Source organism: Ranitomeya imitator, chromosome 2, assembly GCF_032444005.1.
Source record: "Ranitomeya imitator isolate aRanImi1 chromosome 2, aRanImi1.pri, whole genome shotgun sequence".
Classification (NCBI taxonomy): domain Eukaryota; kingdom Metazoa; phylum Chordata; class Amphibia; order Anura; family Dendrobatidae; genus Ranitomeya; species Ranitomeya imitator.
Window position 1 is genome coordinate 349,960,703 of NC_091283.1, and position 17,946 is coordinate 349,978,648.

Below are 17,946 nucleotides of genomic sequence, written 5' to 3' on the forward strand. Positions count from 1 at the left end.
AACAAAGACGACCCAGGAAAACATACTCAGAAGGGAGGTAAGAACATTTCTAAAACAATCCACAGTGAGGAGATTGGAACAAAACAAAATCCTCTGAACTGCATGCTCGCAAACGCCAGAAGCCTGACAAACAAGATGGAAGAACTAGAAGCAGAAATATCTACAGGTAACTTTGACATAGTGGGAATAACCGAGACATGGTTAGATGAAAGCTATGACTGGGCAGTTAACTTACAGGGTTACAGTCTGTTTAGAAAGGATCGTAAAAATCGGAGAGGAGGAGGGGTTTGTCTCTATGTAAAGTCTTGTCTAAAGTCCACTTTAAGGGAGGATATTAGCGAAGGGAATGAGGATGTCGAGTCCATATGGGTTGAAATTCATGGAGGGAAAAATGGTAACAAAATTCTCATTGGGGTCTGTTACAAACCCCCAAATATAACAGAAAGCATGGAAAGTCTACTTCTAAAGCAGATAGATGAAGCTGCAACCCATAATGAGGTCCTGGTTATGGGGGACTTTAACTACCCGGATATTAACTGGGAAACAGAAACCTGTGAAACCCATAAAGGCAACAGGTTTCTGCTAATAACCAAGAAAAATTATCTTTCACAATTGGTGCAGAATCCAACCAGAGGAGCAGCACTTTTAGACCTAATACTATAATAGACCTGACAGAATAACAAATCTGCAGGTGGTTGGGCATTTAGGAAATAGCGACCACAATATTGTGCAGTTTCACCTGTCTTTCACTAGGGGGACTTGTCAGGGAGTCACAAAAACATTGAACTTTAGGAAGGCAAAGTTTGAACAGCTTAGAGATGCCCTTAATCTGGTAGACTGGGACAATATCCTCAGAAATGAGAATACAGATAATAAATGGGAAATGTTTAAGAACATCCTAAATAGGCAGTGTAAGCGGTTTATACCTTGTGGGAATAAAAGGACTAGAAATAGGAAAAACCCAATGTGGCTAAACAAAGAAGTAAGACAGGCAATTAACAGTAAAAAGAAAGCATTTGCACTACTAAAGCAGGATGGCACCATTGAAGCTCTAAAAAACTATAGGGAGAAAAATACTTTATCTAAAAAACTAATTAAAGCTGCCAAAAAGGAAACAGAGAAGCACGTTGCTAAGGAGAGTAAAACTAATCCCAAACTGTTCTTCAACTATATCAATAGTAAAAGAATAAAAACTGAAAATGTAGGCCCCTTAAAAAATAGTGAGGAAAGAATGGTTGTAGATGACGAGGAAAAAGCTAACATATTAAACACCTTCTTCTCCACGGTATTCACGGTGGAAAATGAAATGCTAGGTGAAATCCCAAGAAACAATGAAAACCCTATATTAAGGGTCACCAATCTAACCCAAGAAGAGGTGCGAAACCGGCTAAATAAGATTAAAATAGATAAATCTCCGGGTCCGGATGGCATACACCCACGAGTACTAAGAGAACTAAGTAATGTAATAGATAAACCATTATTTCTTATTTTTAGTGACTCTATAGCGACAGGGTCTGTTCCGCAGGACTGGCGCATAGCAAATGTGGTGCCAATATTCAAAAAGGGCTCTAAAAGTGAACCTGGAAATTATAGGCCAGTAAGTCTAACCTCTATTGTTGGTAAAATATTTGAAGGGTTTCTGAGGGATGTTATTCTGGATTATCTCAATGAGAATAACTGTTTAACTCCATATCAGCATGGGTTTATGAGAAATCGCTCCTGTCAAACCAATCTAATCAGTTTTTATGAAGAGGTAAGCTATAGGCTGGACCACGGTGAGTCATTGGACGTGGTATATCTCGATTTTTCCAAAGCGTTTGATACCGTGCCGCACAAGAGGTTGGTACACAAAATGAGAATGCTTGGTCTGGGGGAAAATGTGTGTAAATGGGTTAGTAACTGGCTTAGTGATAGAAAGCAGAGGGTGGTTATAAATGGTATAGTCTCTAACTGGGTCGCTGTGACCAGTGGGGTACCACAGGGGTCAGTATTGGGACCTGTTCTCTTCAACATATTCATTAATGATCTGGTAGAAGGTTTACACAGTAAAATATCGATATTTGCAGATGATACAAAACTATGTAAAGCAGTTAATACAAGAGAAGATAGTATTCTGCTACAGATGGATCTGGATAAGTTGGAAACTTGGGCTGAAAGGTGGCAGATGAGGTTTAACAATGATAAATGTAAGGTTATACACATGGGAAGAGGGAATCAATATCACCATTACACACTGAACGGGAAACCACTGGGTAAATCTGACAGGGAGAAGGACTTGGGGATCCTAGTTAATGATAAACTTACCTGGAGCAGCCAGTGCCAGGCAGCAGCTGCCAAGGCAAACAGGATCATGGGGTGCATTAAAAGAGGTCTGGATACACATGATGAGAGCATTATACTGCCTCTGTACAAATCCCTAGTTAGACCGCACATGGAGTACTGTGTCCAGTTTTGGGCACCGGTGCTCAGGAAGGATATAATGGAACTAGAGAGAGTACAAAGGAGGGCAACAAAATTAATAAAGGGGATGGGAGAACTACAATACCCAGATAGATTAGCGAAATTAGGATTATTTAGTCTAGAAAAAAGACGACTGAGGGGCGATCTAATAACCATGTATAAGTATATAAGGGGACAATACAAATATCTCGCTGAGGATCTGTTTATACCAAGGAAGGTGACGGGCACAAGAGGGCATTCTTTGCGTCTGGAGGAGAGAAGGTTTTTCCACCAACATAGAAGAGGATTCTTTACTGTTAGGGCAGTGAGAATCTGGAATTGCTTGCCTGAGGAGGTGGTGATGGCGAACTCAGTCGAGGGGTTCAAGAGAGGCCTGGATGTCTTCCTGGAGCAGAACAATATTGTATCATACAATTATTAGGTTCTGTAGAAGGACGTAGATCTGGGTATTTATTATAATGGAATATAGGCTGAACTGGATGGACAAATGTCTTTTTTCGGCCTTACTAACTATGTTACTATGTTACTTGTTTGGATACATTGTCTTCTGCCAGTTGTTCTGGATGTTGGACTGTGGGTCGGTGCACGCTGTGGATCGAAAAGTTCTAAGGGGAAACCCAAAAGTGGACCCTCTGGGTCGCGGCTCCAGAGCCCTCAAGGATGAGCGGACCAGATGGATCCACCCCCTATACAGGGAGCGTTAGGAGCAGGTGCAAGGAGATGTAACCGCAACTGCGGGAGCCAAAGGGACGACTGGGGTAGATCGAGAAAAAGAGCTTACGGGTACAATATGGGAAGGTAGGAAAACGGAACCAGGAGGGTCCGGGACACAAAATTGCTGAGAGCTGCAAGAGTGGGAAAAAAATCAAATAGTTAGGGTGGTACCAAAAAGGGACAATGCTAGGAAGACTTAAGATCAAGGAAATACTAGGTGTGATGGACTAGAGAGGATTCCGAGCTGACAAGCTGTCAGAGCACAGAAAGAATGGACAAGCAGGGGACAGGACAAACAGGCAGAAGAAAGAGCCAAACGGCCAGACACAGGAGCGGAGGACTGGGCAGAGCCAGAGGGAAAGACAGAGAAACGGAGCCCGAGGACGAGAGAGGACACCAGCAAGAATGCAGGAGCCGCAACAACAATACACAGGCATCTTACCGCAATAGACACAGAGCAGAAATACCTGGTGGGCGCCGCCATGATGGGACGGAGTCACCGGGTTATGACTTGATAGGAAACCCAGCAGCGGTAGCAGTGCATGCGCGAAGCGCCGTGAGCCCGAGAAGTCGGGCGGACAGCGGTGAGGGACAATGTCAGGGACATGCCGGGAGCTAGAACACAGGTAAGTATGAGAAGACGGACCCAAGGGCGTGACAACATCAATGAATGGGAAGAGCTTGCCCTGGATCGTCCAGGTTGGCGGGGCAGGATCACTTCAGGTGCAAGTGCAGCTGAAGATAGGAAAATCTTTCATGCTAAAAGAAAGTGTGCAATCCACAAGGCACAAGTAGAATTTGGTGTACTGACAACATCTACTTCCTTATGTCAAGTATGTGGGTGAACTTTCAGGGCCCGGATTTGACTCATCAGCCACCTCTGGACCCATATCTATTAATTCCCTTCTAACCCTGAAGTCATGGTCATCTTTGACTACGAAGGACGAACATCATCATCAAGACGCTTATCACTACCCTTTTCAATATTGTCACCAAGAGGCCTCTAGATGCATCATTCACGATACTGTAGATAAAGTGTACAGTCACTAGAATGGGCCCGATAGACCCTACCAACCCAAGAGACATATTCTGCAGACTTCACTACTTCACAGATAAGGAAGATATCCTTCACTATGCTTAGTTGGCCAACTCCATAACTGTGGAAGGTGCAAAGGTCAAACTCTTCCCGGATGTCTTTGGTCGTACCCTCTAGATGAGACGTCTCCTGCAGCCTCCACTTTCAAAGATACGAGAAACTGGAGCTACCAACAGATGGGGACACCCCTTTCGTCTCATGGTGAAAAAGGAAAGAACAAACTTTTATCTCAAAAGATATGCAGATTGCCCGTGCTCTTCACATTTTTTGACCAGGATCCAATTCCCATCCCCAACTGGTTTGTAACAGATGGATCCCACCTTTGCAGCAACGTTCCCGTCCAAGACGTCGTGACCGTTCTTCACAAGATCCATCTTGACTAAGTTTAGTAGTCTCCCTCACTTATAATACTGGATGATTTGCCTGACACCCAAAACGCTACCCTACAATTATAGCATTTCCCCAAATTGGTTATTCTCCTATATCCTTTGTTTCCCTTACAATAGCCAGAAGATATCACTGGACAGTTTGGTTGGAGTCCAAGACATTAACTGAAAACATATGGGTTTAGAGTTTAAAATGTTATACAGATTTCTATCAGGAGAAAGGGATAGCGGAGGATATGGGTGGGATATATAAGGGGGGGGGGGAAAGGAAAAGAGGGTGGAGGGAAACATTGAATACTATGTATATAATGTGTGTTTAATTTCTATGTTTTTGAGTACTTGCCTACATGTAATATTGGTGCTGTTTCGTTTTAGTTTTCAAGGATTAGACATTATAACATTGCTAAAGAGTTAAATGATCATACTTCCCCTCACCCTGCAGGGACCCCCACCCCAAATGGCAGGTGGGTGGGATGTGGTTTTGGTTCAGTGTTTTAACTAAGATGTCCCTGTCGTTCGGCACCCTTTCCTCATGACGGTTGTCTGCTGTTTACTCCCTTCCCTCGTTTCCAAGAGATTGGAGGCTGCCCAGGATTTTTGCCTGTGTAATTAACGATAGCTTTGGTCTTTTCTTTGTTCGTCTTTCTCTATGTATAATCTACCCCATAGTTGGTGGGGTGTCTATTTTAATATCCTTTATTTTCTTACTCTCTTTTCTCCTTTCTTCTTTCTCTCTCCTTTTCTTCACTCCTACTCATTCATCTTCTGATAGTATATCTCTCCCTTGTGTTTATACCTTACCCGCTTCTGTAACTGAATACTTGTCCCAACCCAATATAATAATGCAGACAGAGCAATAATTGGAACTTACAATTCGCTCCTTAAATGTCAGCACTCAATATTTCCCCTTTCTGGGAAAAGCTGAAACTATTGATAGTTAAAATCAGAAATCTTATCACAGACCTAAATCCAGCTCTCGTGCTTCTCCATCACAGTGAAATCCCTTTTAAAATCTACAAAAATTCTATATTGCGACACTTAATTGCATCTGCTAGGACGTGCATTCCTTTGTTGTGGAAAAAATACATCATCCTAACAATTTCCCTATTTTTTGCTAAAATTAATGAGACAATGCTGAAGGAGGAATTAACCTCGCCAATAATCAACTCATATGAAAAATTTTTCAAATGATGAAGTTAAATCCTCCAATGAATATTTTGATCTCATGGACAACTGATTCAGCAGTTCTGGTGCCTCTGGATATAGTTCATTGTCCCCTTTGTTGGTACTTCCCCACCTCCCTGTTTCTTCTTTCTTCTACTCTCTCTCTCTTTTTCTCTTATAATCTGATTTCTTCTTTACACTTCAATGTTACTTTTAATGTAACTGTGGGTACGAATTTTGGGTATGCCTACTGTTTAATGCTATATGCATTGTGATATGTTTAATCGATTCACTCTTAACACGAAATTGTGATGGTTATGACACATTTTTGTTTTGAAAATGTAAAAAAATAGAAAAAAAAGACCAGCTGACGTAATAGCTAGGGGCCGACTGTGGTGCACAGTATCAGCCAACTTAATGGCTAGGAGCCAGCCTTGGTGCTCAAAGTGAGGCTGAAATAATAGCTGAGGACCAGCCACGGTGCGCATTAACAGTCAAATTAATGGCTACAAGCCTGCCTTAGTGCTTTTGCACCTTGCTCCCTCTTTTGCTGTGCAGCTGGGGAAGCATGACTACTACCTCATCCTTCCAACTGCCCACGTCACTCGGATGGCCTTGACTCCATGTGCGGTCTGTTACGTGTTACAGAACCACTCAGCACCCAGAATATGTTGTGCAGTTATATGTATGTAGAATAGGTTCCATGTGAGATGCATGTCCCTAATGCATCAGCCCACAGGCTGCACCCCTGGGCAGAGGGGACACGATATTCCCCTTTTGTCCACCCCCCACCTTTGTAATTCCCGCAGTAAATATCGGCAGGCTCCAGCCACCGGCGGCTATTGTAATGTATGTCTGGCCTGCCGCTTTTCTATTGGCCTGCCCTCTGTATCTGTGTGATATATTCTGTGTCCTGTGAGTAAAGTGTTGTCAGACTGGAAATACGTGGAGAAGCAATGATCTTTTATATGCGCCCATGTAACCAAGCAATTCCAGCCAGCGTCCATCATTCAGACTCCAGCCAAAGCAGAGTGGACCTCCTGAAACACAGGGTGGTACTGAAAGAGGTACCCCAGCTTGGTACACCCCATTACAGGGTCTATAAGACCTCATCCGCTCCATCATATCATCACTCTTCTCCAGATTGTCCTTAACTCTCTGCTGCCTTACTAATCCACTTCTGTCTTCGCTATTCTGTCGCAAATCCATTCGTTGTTTCCCAGTTCCACAACGTATCCACGTCAAGCTACTAACACCGATATATAAAGCCATTCATAATCTGTCTCGCCCGTATATCTCTGAACTAAGCTTCCTCCTGTGCCATCACCCTCATCCATCATTGCTGCATCATCGGCACTGGCCATGTTTGTGGAGTATTCGAAGCAGGGGGTATGGAACACACATCCCACAGAGGCCCACTCTTTGGTCATGAAGTGGTGTTCTGCAGAGTGACTCACCCTTGTGTGCTGCAGCTGAAACTCCACTATTGCCTACTGCTTGCAGTCTCTCCATCATATGCAAGGTGGAGTTCCTCCTTGAGGGTACATCGCATATGAGGCAGCAGGAAGGCAGAAGTGATGCTGCAGCGCAGACTGGAAGCAGAAGCAGGGTGAGAACCAGGGCTGTGGAGTTGGAGACGGTGTCCTTTTTGGTGGAGTCTGTATAAAATGGACCGACTGACTTCTAAAATATTTAATAAATTGGGTACAGTACTTCAATGCAGTATATGTTGTAAATTTTTCCATAAGAATTTGGGAAAGTTATGAAATGTTCTGTAAATGTCGGTTCTGTTCCCGAAAAGCATCTCGGCTTTTCATTGAGGTGAATCTGTGCTGCACTTTATACACATGCTCAGTAGTGAGGCAGGGTTGTGGAGTCGGAGATGGGAGTTGGGAAATTAAGCGGTCCGAGTCAGAATTGGCTTACCGACTCCACAGCTCTAGAGAGAAAGCTGAAAGCGCACTTTCTGCATCAGCTCTGACACCTCGGGTAATTTTTCAAGAAGATCTGCAATACCAAATTCAGCACATGCATCAGGTAAGCAATGTGCATCAAACCGACTATGCCCAGAGCTGCTACCAGATTTCGCCCTTTATCGCACACAACCAGCCCAGGCTTGAGGTTCAAAGGCACAATCACTATTCGATCTGTTGTTTGATACCAATCCACAGCTCCAGAATGATGTGCGATTGTTCCCCTAAACAGATGAGTTTCAGAACAGCCTACTGTCAATTCCCCTGGCTGTGCTCAATTTGGTGGTGTAGGTGTTAGCTGACTGGATGAGGAGGCAGTAGAGAAAGCGGAATAGGAGGAGGAGGCAACATGGACAGAGAAACATCCACTAATCCTCAGTGATGGTAGGACACAGTACAGACCAAAAGTTTTGACACACTTTCTCATTTAAAGATTTTTCTGTATTTTCATAACTATGAAAATTGTAAAATCACACTGAAGGCATCAAAACTATGAATTAACACATGTGGAATTATATACTTAACAAAAAAGTGTGAAACAACTGAAAATATGTCTTATATTCTTGGTTCTTCAAAGTAGCCACCTTTTGCTTTGATGACTGCTTTGCACACTCTTGGCATTCTCTTGATGAGCTTCAAGAGGTAGTCACCGGAAATGGTTTTTCACTTCACAGGTGTGCCCTGTCAGGTTTAATAAGTGGGATTTCTTGCCTTCTAAATGGGGTTGGGCCCATCAGTTGTGTTGAGCAGAAGTCTGGTGGATACACAGCTGATAGTCCTACTGAACAGACTGTTAAAATTTGTATTATGGCAAAAAAAGCAGCTAAGTAAAGAAAAATGAGTGGCCATCATTACTTTAAGAAATGAAGGTCAGTCAGTCTGAAAAATTAGGAAAACTTTGAAAGTGTCCCCAAGTGCAGTGGCAAAAACCATCAAGCGCTACAAAGAAACTGGCTCACATGAGGCCTGCCCCTGGAAAGGAAGACCAAGAGTCACCTCTGCTTCTGAGGATAAATTTACCTGAGTCACCAGCCTCAGAAATCGTAGGTTAACAGCAGCTCAGATTAGAGACCAGGTCAATGCCACACAGAGTTCGAGCAGCAGACACATCTCTATAACAACTGTTAAGAGGAGGCGTGCTTCCTACTTTTCTCTACAGCGTGGCAAAGAAATTTGCATGCCAAAGCTTCCTGATAATGGAGGAGTCAATTTCTTGTCACCTGGAGAAGTCTTCCGTATTCCACGCAATTCACACGCATAGTCCGTGTGCAATCTGATTTTTTTCTCGCACCCATAGACTTGCATTGGCGATTCTCATCCGAGATACTGTACGTTGACAATCGCAGCATGCTGCAATTTCACTCGGATCCTGAATCTGGCCAAAAAAATAACGGATGATAGGAGCTGCCCCATAGATTAACATTGGTCCGAGTGCAAAGCGATTTTTTTATGAATGACAGTCATCTTGTGTTTCTTCTATTTTTTTAACAATTGCAACAACAGTTGTTACACTATTTTATACCTGGAAGAAGCTATGCGAAACGGCGTTGGGATAGAGGATCCACTTGGTGCCTTCTGATTAGGTAAATTTATGCTTTACGGCGAATGGATATTATATTGAGGCTACCTTCAGTTCGATGACAGTGTGGGATTCCAGTTGGGACTAACCATCTATTAGTAATACATCTAATCATATATTTTTTCCTTATACATTGAACTAGCATTCGATTATAATGATTCCTATCATAAAGTAGTATATGAACTGGAATGTTTTTCCGGTGTATATTATCTTACATTGCATTGATGCACTGTATTGAATGTGACTCTAATTGCTTTACATATTTAGTATATTATTCTTAAGATTCCTCTATGTGGCCTGTGATCTCCCATTTTTCGAGGACCACTGTCCTCTTGTTTTTTCTTTTTCTAAAATTATTCTGTTTTTATTGTTGTCTTTAATAAAAATGTGGCTTTTTAATAATTTTTTTCTGGAATCTCTTTTCATCCAGTAACCTATTGCTGTTACAGATTGTTGAAGATGTAATGAATGTGATTTTGTGGTTTTTGTTGTTTTTGTTTTTTTTTAGATTCTGCCTCTCTGCAAGAGCCCACGCGGTCATCACGCCTTTTTCGGGAACACAGCTTCTGCAGCGTCGTATACATACACGGCACATGGCGTGGAGGGGTTAAACGCTTTAACACCTTGTATTGTAGCCATGTAAAAAGACTGATCTCCATCACAAAAACTTCTCTTGTGTCAGGTACTAAAGAAACATTTACTTTTTCCTCCCTTTGTAAACGTTCATTTCATCAAACATGCAACAATTCACAGAGGCAAATGGCAATATTAAAGTAAAAGGAACAGTACAATATTTAATCCGTCTGCTCGATATGTCTTTGGACGCTGGAAATTATGGGGTTATTTACGAATTTGCTCATTTTTGTAGACCACCTATGGAAGTATGGGTGGAGTGGGGCAAAGAAATGCAAAAAGCATTAGTAGCGACCATGTAATAATTACATTAACCTATTAATTCCCCATAACATCATTTTCATGTTTGATTAAAAAAGTTGCATCCCCCAGGGGAGAGGGAAAGTAAAGCAGAATAAACAACTCTGTAATCAATGACAGAGCCCACCCACTGGGGAGACAAAGCCCCATCTGTGCACATTTGTGCCAAGCCCTACATAAGCTGCCCCCTTATAAAAAAAGAAACCATTGTTTTAAATGGCTAAAAACACTATAAAAACTCATTAAAAACGCATACGTTATGCATTCTATGCGTTTTTTTTCTGCAAAACCGCATCGCGGTAAAAAAAATGAGCATGTTCATTATTTTTGCGGATTTTCTGCGTTTTTCCCGCAATACTATGCATTTGGGAAAAAACGCACAAAAAAAGCATCAAAAACGTGAAAAAAACGCATGCGGATTTCTGGCAGAAATGTCCGTTTTTTGTCAGGATAATTTCTGCTAGAAATCCTGACGTGTGCACATACCCTAAAGGTACCTTCACACTGAGCAACTTTCCAACGAGAACGACAGCGATCCGTGACGTTGCAGCGTCCTGGATAGCGATCTCGTTGTGTTTGACACGCAGCAGCGATCTGGATCCCGCTGTGATATCGCTGGTCGGAGCTAGAAGTCCAGAACTTTATTTGGTCGTCAGTTCGGCGTGATTCGTCATGTTTGACAGCAAAAGCAACGATGCCAGCAATGTTTTACATGGAGCTAACAACCAGCGAGAACGATAAGTACGTCACTGGATCGCTCCTGCATCGCTCAGCTGTTGCCGGTGTTTGACGTCTCCTAGCGACCTAAACAGCGACGCTGCAGCGATCGGCTCGTTGTCTATATCGCTGCAGCGTCGCTGAGTGTGACGGTACCTTAAGATGCTATACCATGTCTGCTCCTACAGATCAATGGACTAAAGTCTAGTACAATGAGCTTTTAGATAAGGGGCAGAATGTCATCAGGCCTCAAAGACAAATTTACTGCAACATGAAGAACAGAAAGTGAAAAAATCTGAAACCAAAGCAAACATCCATACCCCATCCTAGGGCAAGAGCTATATATCTGGAGGGAACCAGTGGGTGAAAATATATACACATTATAAACATCATAATATAGTGAGTGAGTGTGTATTATATAATGTGTATGTATGTGAATCAGAGACAGTTTCAGTCGACAACCCCCCCCGAGCCCTTCCTCCCAACTACCCAGCCCTCCACCTCCAAAACCAACTTCTCCACTATTACAGAAGACCGACTCTCCACTCTACTCTCAAGATCGCATCTCACCACCTGTGCACTTGACCCGATCCCTTCCCACTTCATCCCAAACCTCGCCACAGCCTTCATCCCAACTCTAACCCATCTCTTCAACCTAAAACTAACAACTGGTGTTTTCCCCTCAAGCTTTAAACATGCCTCAATCACACCTATCCTCAAAAAGATCCTCAAAAAAGCCCTCACTTGACCCATCCTCTGTATCTAGCTATCGCCCTATATCGCTTCTCCCCTATGCCTCAAAACTACTGGAACAACACGTCCATCTTGAACTGTCCTCCCATCTATCTTCCTGCTCCCTTTTCGACCGCTTACAATCAGGCTTCCGGTCACACCACTCCACTGAAACTGCCCTAACTAAGGTCACCAATGACCTATTAACCGCCAAGAGCAAGTGACACTACTTTATCCTCCTCCTCCTGGACCTGTCCTCTGCCTTTGAAACAGTGGACCATTCCCTATTACTAGGCCCAGATTTAGGGGTGGGCCCAAGGGGCCCGGGCCCTAGGCCACCCACCAAGCAGGGCCTCCCACCAATACAGGGATTAATATTTCAAAACATGTAAAATACACGTCTCTTTGCTGTGAACCGTTTCTAATGATAAGGAACATTTAACAAAATTGAAACTATTGAAAGTGTAGAGACCTGGCTACGGTCCTACATCTCAGTGGCTAACGCAAAGCGGCAGAGTCATGGCACCTGACCTTCGTCAGGTCCACTGACCTGGCTAGCCTAGCCAGACTTCCTTATTACCCTCCCTGTACCTAATGTTTAGCTTATGGCATGCGGCAGCCTTCTCCGATCCCAACAGAAGCTTCTAGGCGCTACCTATTCACCAAGATCCGATGAGAATTTGTTCAGCTACCTTCGAGGAGGGAGGCGGAGCCACGACGTTGGCGCGAGAAGAGGATTCTCCACCGCGGAGCGCGGCAGGACTTCACTCTGGAATGGATCTTCAGTCACTGAAGATCCAGAGGTGAAGTGGTTCAGTTTTCAGTGTCGCGGTGGGCGAGTATGATCTCTGCCTATCTGTGTCTGTCTGTCTATCTTTCTTGCAGCTCCTGTCCTACACAGTACCATACTGTATATACAGGTCCACACTATATCCTGCATTAGTGTGTCTGTGTATACTGTATGTATATAGTGTGGACCTGTTGACAGTATAGTGCTGTGCATACACTTTATACACAGCTCCTCAGCCTCTATTCTATATACAGCCAGCACAGCAACAGCCTCTGATATATACAGGTAAACAGCCTATGATATATACAGCCCTCCTGAAAAATACAGAACAGAAACTTTTTTGCCTATCATTGATCAGTTTATTGCTTCTCTTGACCAAAGTGTTCAAGCATATAAAGGTATATCAAGCAAATTTAGCTTTTATAGCCATCTGAAAGAACTGTCTTCAGACGAGCTTAAGACCGCAGAAGAGCAACTCCTCAGGTCTTATTCAGATGACTTGGACATTTTATGTCACGATCCAATTTTGGATTTGTGGCAGATCTGGTTTGCCTCAGTTTAGGACCTTTTCTCCTTTCTGGTCATCGGGGGTTAATACAGTGTCCCCAATTACCTTAACCCCCCCCCCACCCCGGTGGCCGCTGATGTTATTGCATTGCTGCTGGGTCGACTGATGTTTGTAGTGACCACTCCCTCCATTCTTTAAGAGGTCATCTGGTTCATCAGCTGACTGTCGGTGTTAGTTCATTCTTCAGTGACCAAGCCGGGAGTAGGAGCTAGCTGGGAACTGTTGTTCTGCAGCTGTGTCCATTGTATCTGGTGTTTCTTCTGTGCTGTGCCTTGCAGCATTAAGCTAAGTGTGGTTTTCCTTTACCTTGTCTGTATACCCTGTTAATTTTGATTTTTATACACTGGTGCAGTCTACCTCCCTTGGGGGGAGAGGGGGTCACTGATAGAGCCTGCACAGGAGACAGGGATACGCTATAATTCGGTAATTATAGGCCAGTAAGCTTAACCTCTACTGTGGGTAAAATACTGGAGGGCATTCGAAGAGATGCTATACTGGAGTATCTGAAGAGGAATAACCTCATGACCCAGTATCCGCACGGGTTTACTAGGGACCGTTCATGTCAGACTAATCTGATCAGCTTCTATGAAGAGGTAAGTTCCGGACTGGACCAAGGGAACCCAGTGGACGTAGTGTATATGGACTTTTCAAAAGCTTTTGGCACTGTGCCACACAAAAGGTTGATACATAAAATGGGGATAGGGGAAAATATGTGTAAGTGGGTTAAGAGCTGGCTCAGGGATAAGAAACAAAGGGTGGTTATTAATGGAGCACACTCGGACTGGGTCGCGGTTAGCAGTGGGGTACCACAAGGGTCAGTATTGGGCCCTCTTCTTTTTAACATATTAATGACCTTGTAGGGGGCATTCAGAGCAGAATTTCAATATTTGCAGATGACACTAAACTCTGCAGGGTAATCAATACAGAGGAGGACAATTTTATATTACAGGATGATTTATGTAAACTAGAAGCTTGGGCTGATAAAAGGCAAATGAGCTTTTATGGGGATAAATGTAAGGTCATGCACTTGGGTAGAAGTAATAAGAGGTATAACTATGCACTTAATTCTAAAACTCTGGGCAAAACCATCCATGAAAAAGACCTGGGTGTATGGGTGGATGACAAACTCATGTTCAGTGGCCAGTGTCAGGCAGCTGCTACAAAGGCAAATAAAATAATGGGATGCATTAAAAGAGGCATAGATACACATGAGGAGAATATAATTTTACCTCTATACAAGTCACTAGTTCGACCACACTTAGAATACTGTGCACAGTTCTGGTCTCCGGTGTATAAGAAAGACATAGCTGAACTAGAGCGGGTGCAGAGAAGAGCGACCAAGGTTATTAGAGGACTGGGGGGTCTGCAATACCAAGATAGATTATTACACTTGGGGCTATTTAGTTTGGAAAAACGAAGACTAAGGGGTGATCTTATTTTAATGTATAAATATATGAGGGGACAGTACAAAGACCTTTCTGATGATCTTTTTAATCATAGACCTAAGACGGGGACAAGGGGGCATCCTCTACGTCTGGAGGAAAGAAGGTTTAAGCATAACAACAGACGCGGATTCTTTACTGTAAGAGCAGTGAGACTATGGAACTCTCTGCCGTATGATCTTGTAATGAGTGATTCATTACTTAAATTTAAGAGGGGATTGGATACTTATCTTGAAAAATATGTTACAGGGTGTATATATACTAGAATCCTTGATAGGGCGTTGATCCAGGGAACTAGTCTGATTGCCGTATGTGGAGTCGGGAAGGAATTTTTTTCCCCAAAGTGGAGCTTACTATTTGCCACATGTTTTTTTTTGCCTTCCTCTGGATCAACATGTTAGGGCATGTTAGGTTAGGCTATGGGTTGAACTTGATGGACTTAAAGTCTTCCTTCAACCTTAATAACTACAGGTCCTTCTCAAAAAATTAGCATATAGTGTTAAATTTCATTATTTACCATAATGTAATGATTACAATTAAACTTTCATATATTATAGATTCATTATCCACCAACTGAAATTTGTCAGGTCTTTTATTGTTTTAATACTGATGATTTTGGCATACAACTCCTGATAACCCAAAAAACCTGTCTCAATAAATTAGCATATTTCACCCATCCAATCAAATAAAAGTGTTTTTTAATAACAAACAAAAAAACCATCAAATAATAATGTTCAGTTATGCACTCAATACTTGGTCGGGAATCCTTTGGCAGAAATGACTGCTTCAATGCGGCGTGGCATGGAGGCAATCAGCCTGTGACACTGCTGAGATGTTATGGAGGCCCAGGATGCTTCAATAGCGGCCTTAAGCTCATCCAGAGTGTTGGGTCTTGCGTCTCTCAACTTTCTCTTCACAATATCCCACAGATTCTCTATGGGGTTCAGGTCAGGAGAGTTGGCAGGCCAATTGAGCACAGTAATACCATGGTCAGTAAACCATTTACCAGTGGTTTTGGCACTGTGAGCAGGTGCCAGGTCGTGCTGAAAAATGAAATCTTCATCTCCATAAAGCATTTCAGCCGATGGAAGCATGAAGTGCTCCAAAATCTCCTGATAGCTAGCTGCATTGACCCTGCCCTTGATGAAACACAGTGGACCAACACCAGCAGCTGACATGGCACCCCACACTATCACTGACTGTGGGTACTTGACACTGGACTTCAGGCATTTTGGCATTTCCTTCTCCCCAGTCTTCCTCCAGACTCTGGCACCTTGATTTCCGAATGACATGCAAAATTTGCTTTCATCAGAAAAAAGTACTTGGGACCACTTAGCAACAGTCCAGTGCTGCTTCTCTGTAGCCCAGGTCAGGCGCCTCTGCCGCTGTTTATGGTTCAAAAGTGGCTTTACCTGGGGAATGCGGCACCTGTAGCCCATTTCCTGCACACGCCTGTGCACGGTGGCTCTGGATGTTTCCACACCAGACTCAGTCCACTGCTTCCTCAGGTTCCCCAAGGTCTGGAATCGGTCCTTCTCCACAATCTTCCTCAGGGTCCGGTCTCCTCTTCTCGTTGTACAGCGTTTTCTGCCACATTGTTTCCTTCCAACAGACTTACCATTGAGGTGCCTTGATACAGCACTCTGGGAACAGCCTATTTGTTGAGAAATTTCTTTCTGGGTCTTACCCTCTTGCTTGAGGGTGTCAATGATGGCCTTCTTGACATCTGTCAGGTCGCTAGTCTTACGCATGATGGGGGTTTTGAGTAATGAACCAGGCAGGGAGTTTATAAAAGCCTCAGGTATCTTTTGCATGTGTTTAGAGTTAATTAGTTGATTCAGAAGATTAGGGTAATAGGTCGTTTAGAGCAGAGGTCCCCAACTCCAGTCCTCAAGGCCCACCAACATGTCATGTTTTCAGGATTTCCTTAGTCTTGCCCAGGTAATAATTGCATCACCTGTGCAATGCAAAGTAAATCCTGAAAACATGACCTGTTGGTGGGCCTTGAGGACTGGAGTTGGGGACCTCTGGTTTAGAGAACCTTTTCTTGATATGCTAATTTATTGAGACAGGTTTTTTGGGTTATCAGGAGTTGTATGCCAAAATCATCAGTATTAAAACAATAAAAGACCTGACAAATTTCAGTTGGTGGATAATGAATCTATAATATATGAAAGTTTAATTGTAATCATTACATTATGGTAAATAATGAAATTTAACACTATATGCTAATTTTTTTGAGAAGGACCTGTATGTAAAAGAACAAGGGTTCCAATTATATATTCTTACCCATATCCTTTTCCATAGGTGCATACACGTACCCTGATGCGTGTTTTGTTTTCAGCTTCCTCGGGGGGCCAGTTAATACTTCTTTTACACGATGGGTTTCTTACTATGCGGTCCGAGACTGATTTTGAATTGAGGGATATGTGTTTCCCCATACCCATGTGTTACTAGGGGACTGTAGCCACTCTGGATATTATGCACTGGCACTTTATAATTCTTATATTGCTGTTATATTGAAAAAATCTTGCTCTGCTTTATTACCTCTGTGCCCATACCCTGTTTCTGTGGTGCAACACATTTTTTCATGGGTCCACCTGTACCGTATATTCAAATAGCTCTGTTCATGATACTTGGATTTTGATTGTCATTTAATTGTATTTTATGGTAATTTTCTATGGTAAATAAAAAATACCTTTTTGTTTAGTACCTTTTTTAGTGATTTTTATGCTTCAAGTCATGTGTACTATGCTATTGGGAAGCTTCACACGGTATTATCCCAAGTAGTTTATGGATGGTTTCCGAGGACTATTATTATGGTATCTGTATCTGAGATTTTGTATTTAATTACCTTGAAAAATGGGCCTCCCTCCAAAATGGGCCTCGGGCCACCCACCTCTTAAATCCAGACTTGGCCCTATCCTGGATCTCGTCATACCTAACTGACCAAACATTCAGCGTCTCCCATTCACACACCACCTCCTCACCTCGCCCCCTATCTGTCGGAGTCCCGCAAGGTTCATTTCTAGGGCCCCTGCTCTTCTCCATTTACACTTTTGGCCTGGGACAGCTCATACAATCTCACGGTTTTCAGTATCATCTCTATGCTGATGACACACAGATCTACATCTATGGACCAGATATCACACCACCCTACTAACCAGAATCCCTCAATGTCTATGCACTATTTCATCCTTCTTTTCTGCTAGATTTATAAAACTTAACATGGACAAAACAGAATTCATTGTCTTTCCCCCATCTCATGCGACCCCCCCCCCAACGAACCTATCCTTTACTGTAAACGGCTGCCCACTCCCCAATCCCACAAGCTCGCTGTCTCGGGGTAATCCTTGACAGTGATCTCTCCTTCAAACCGCATATCCAAGCCC

General features: G+C 43.0%; 1 long non-coding RNA gene across 1 annotated transcript in view; it reads left to right on the forward strand.

Moving 5' to 3' along the window:
* The window catches only part of LOC138663751 (uncharacterized), a 36,462-nt gene extending 26,292 nt beyond the window's left edge, over positions 1-10,170 (forward strand). Inside the window, exon 2 of the long non-coding RNA XR_011318230.1 lies at positions 9,881-10,170. This is a non-coding gene — a long non-coding RNA (uncharacterized lncRNA). The remainder of the gene's footprint in view (positions 1-9,880) is intronic.
* Positions 10,171-17,946: the final 7,776 nt, after the last annotated feature.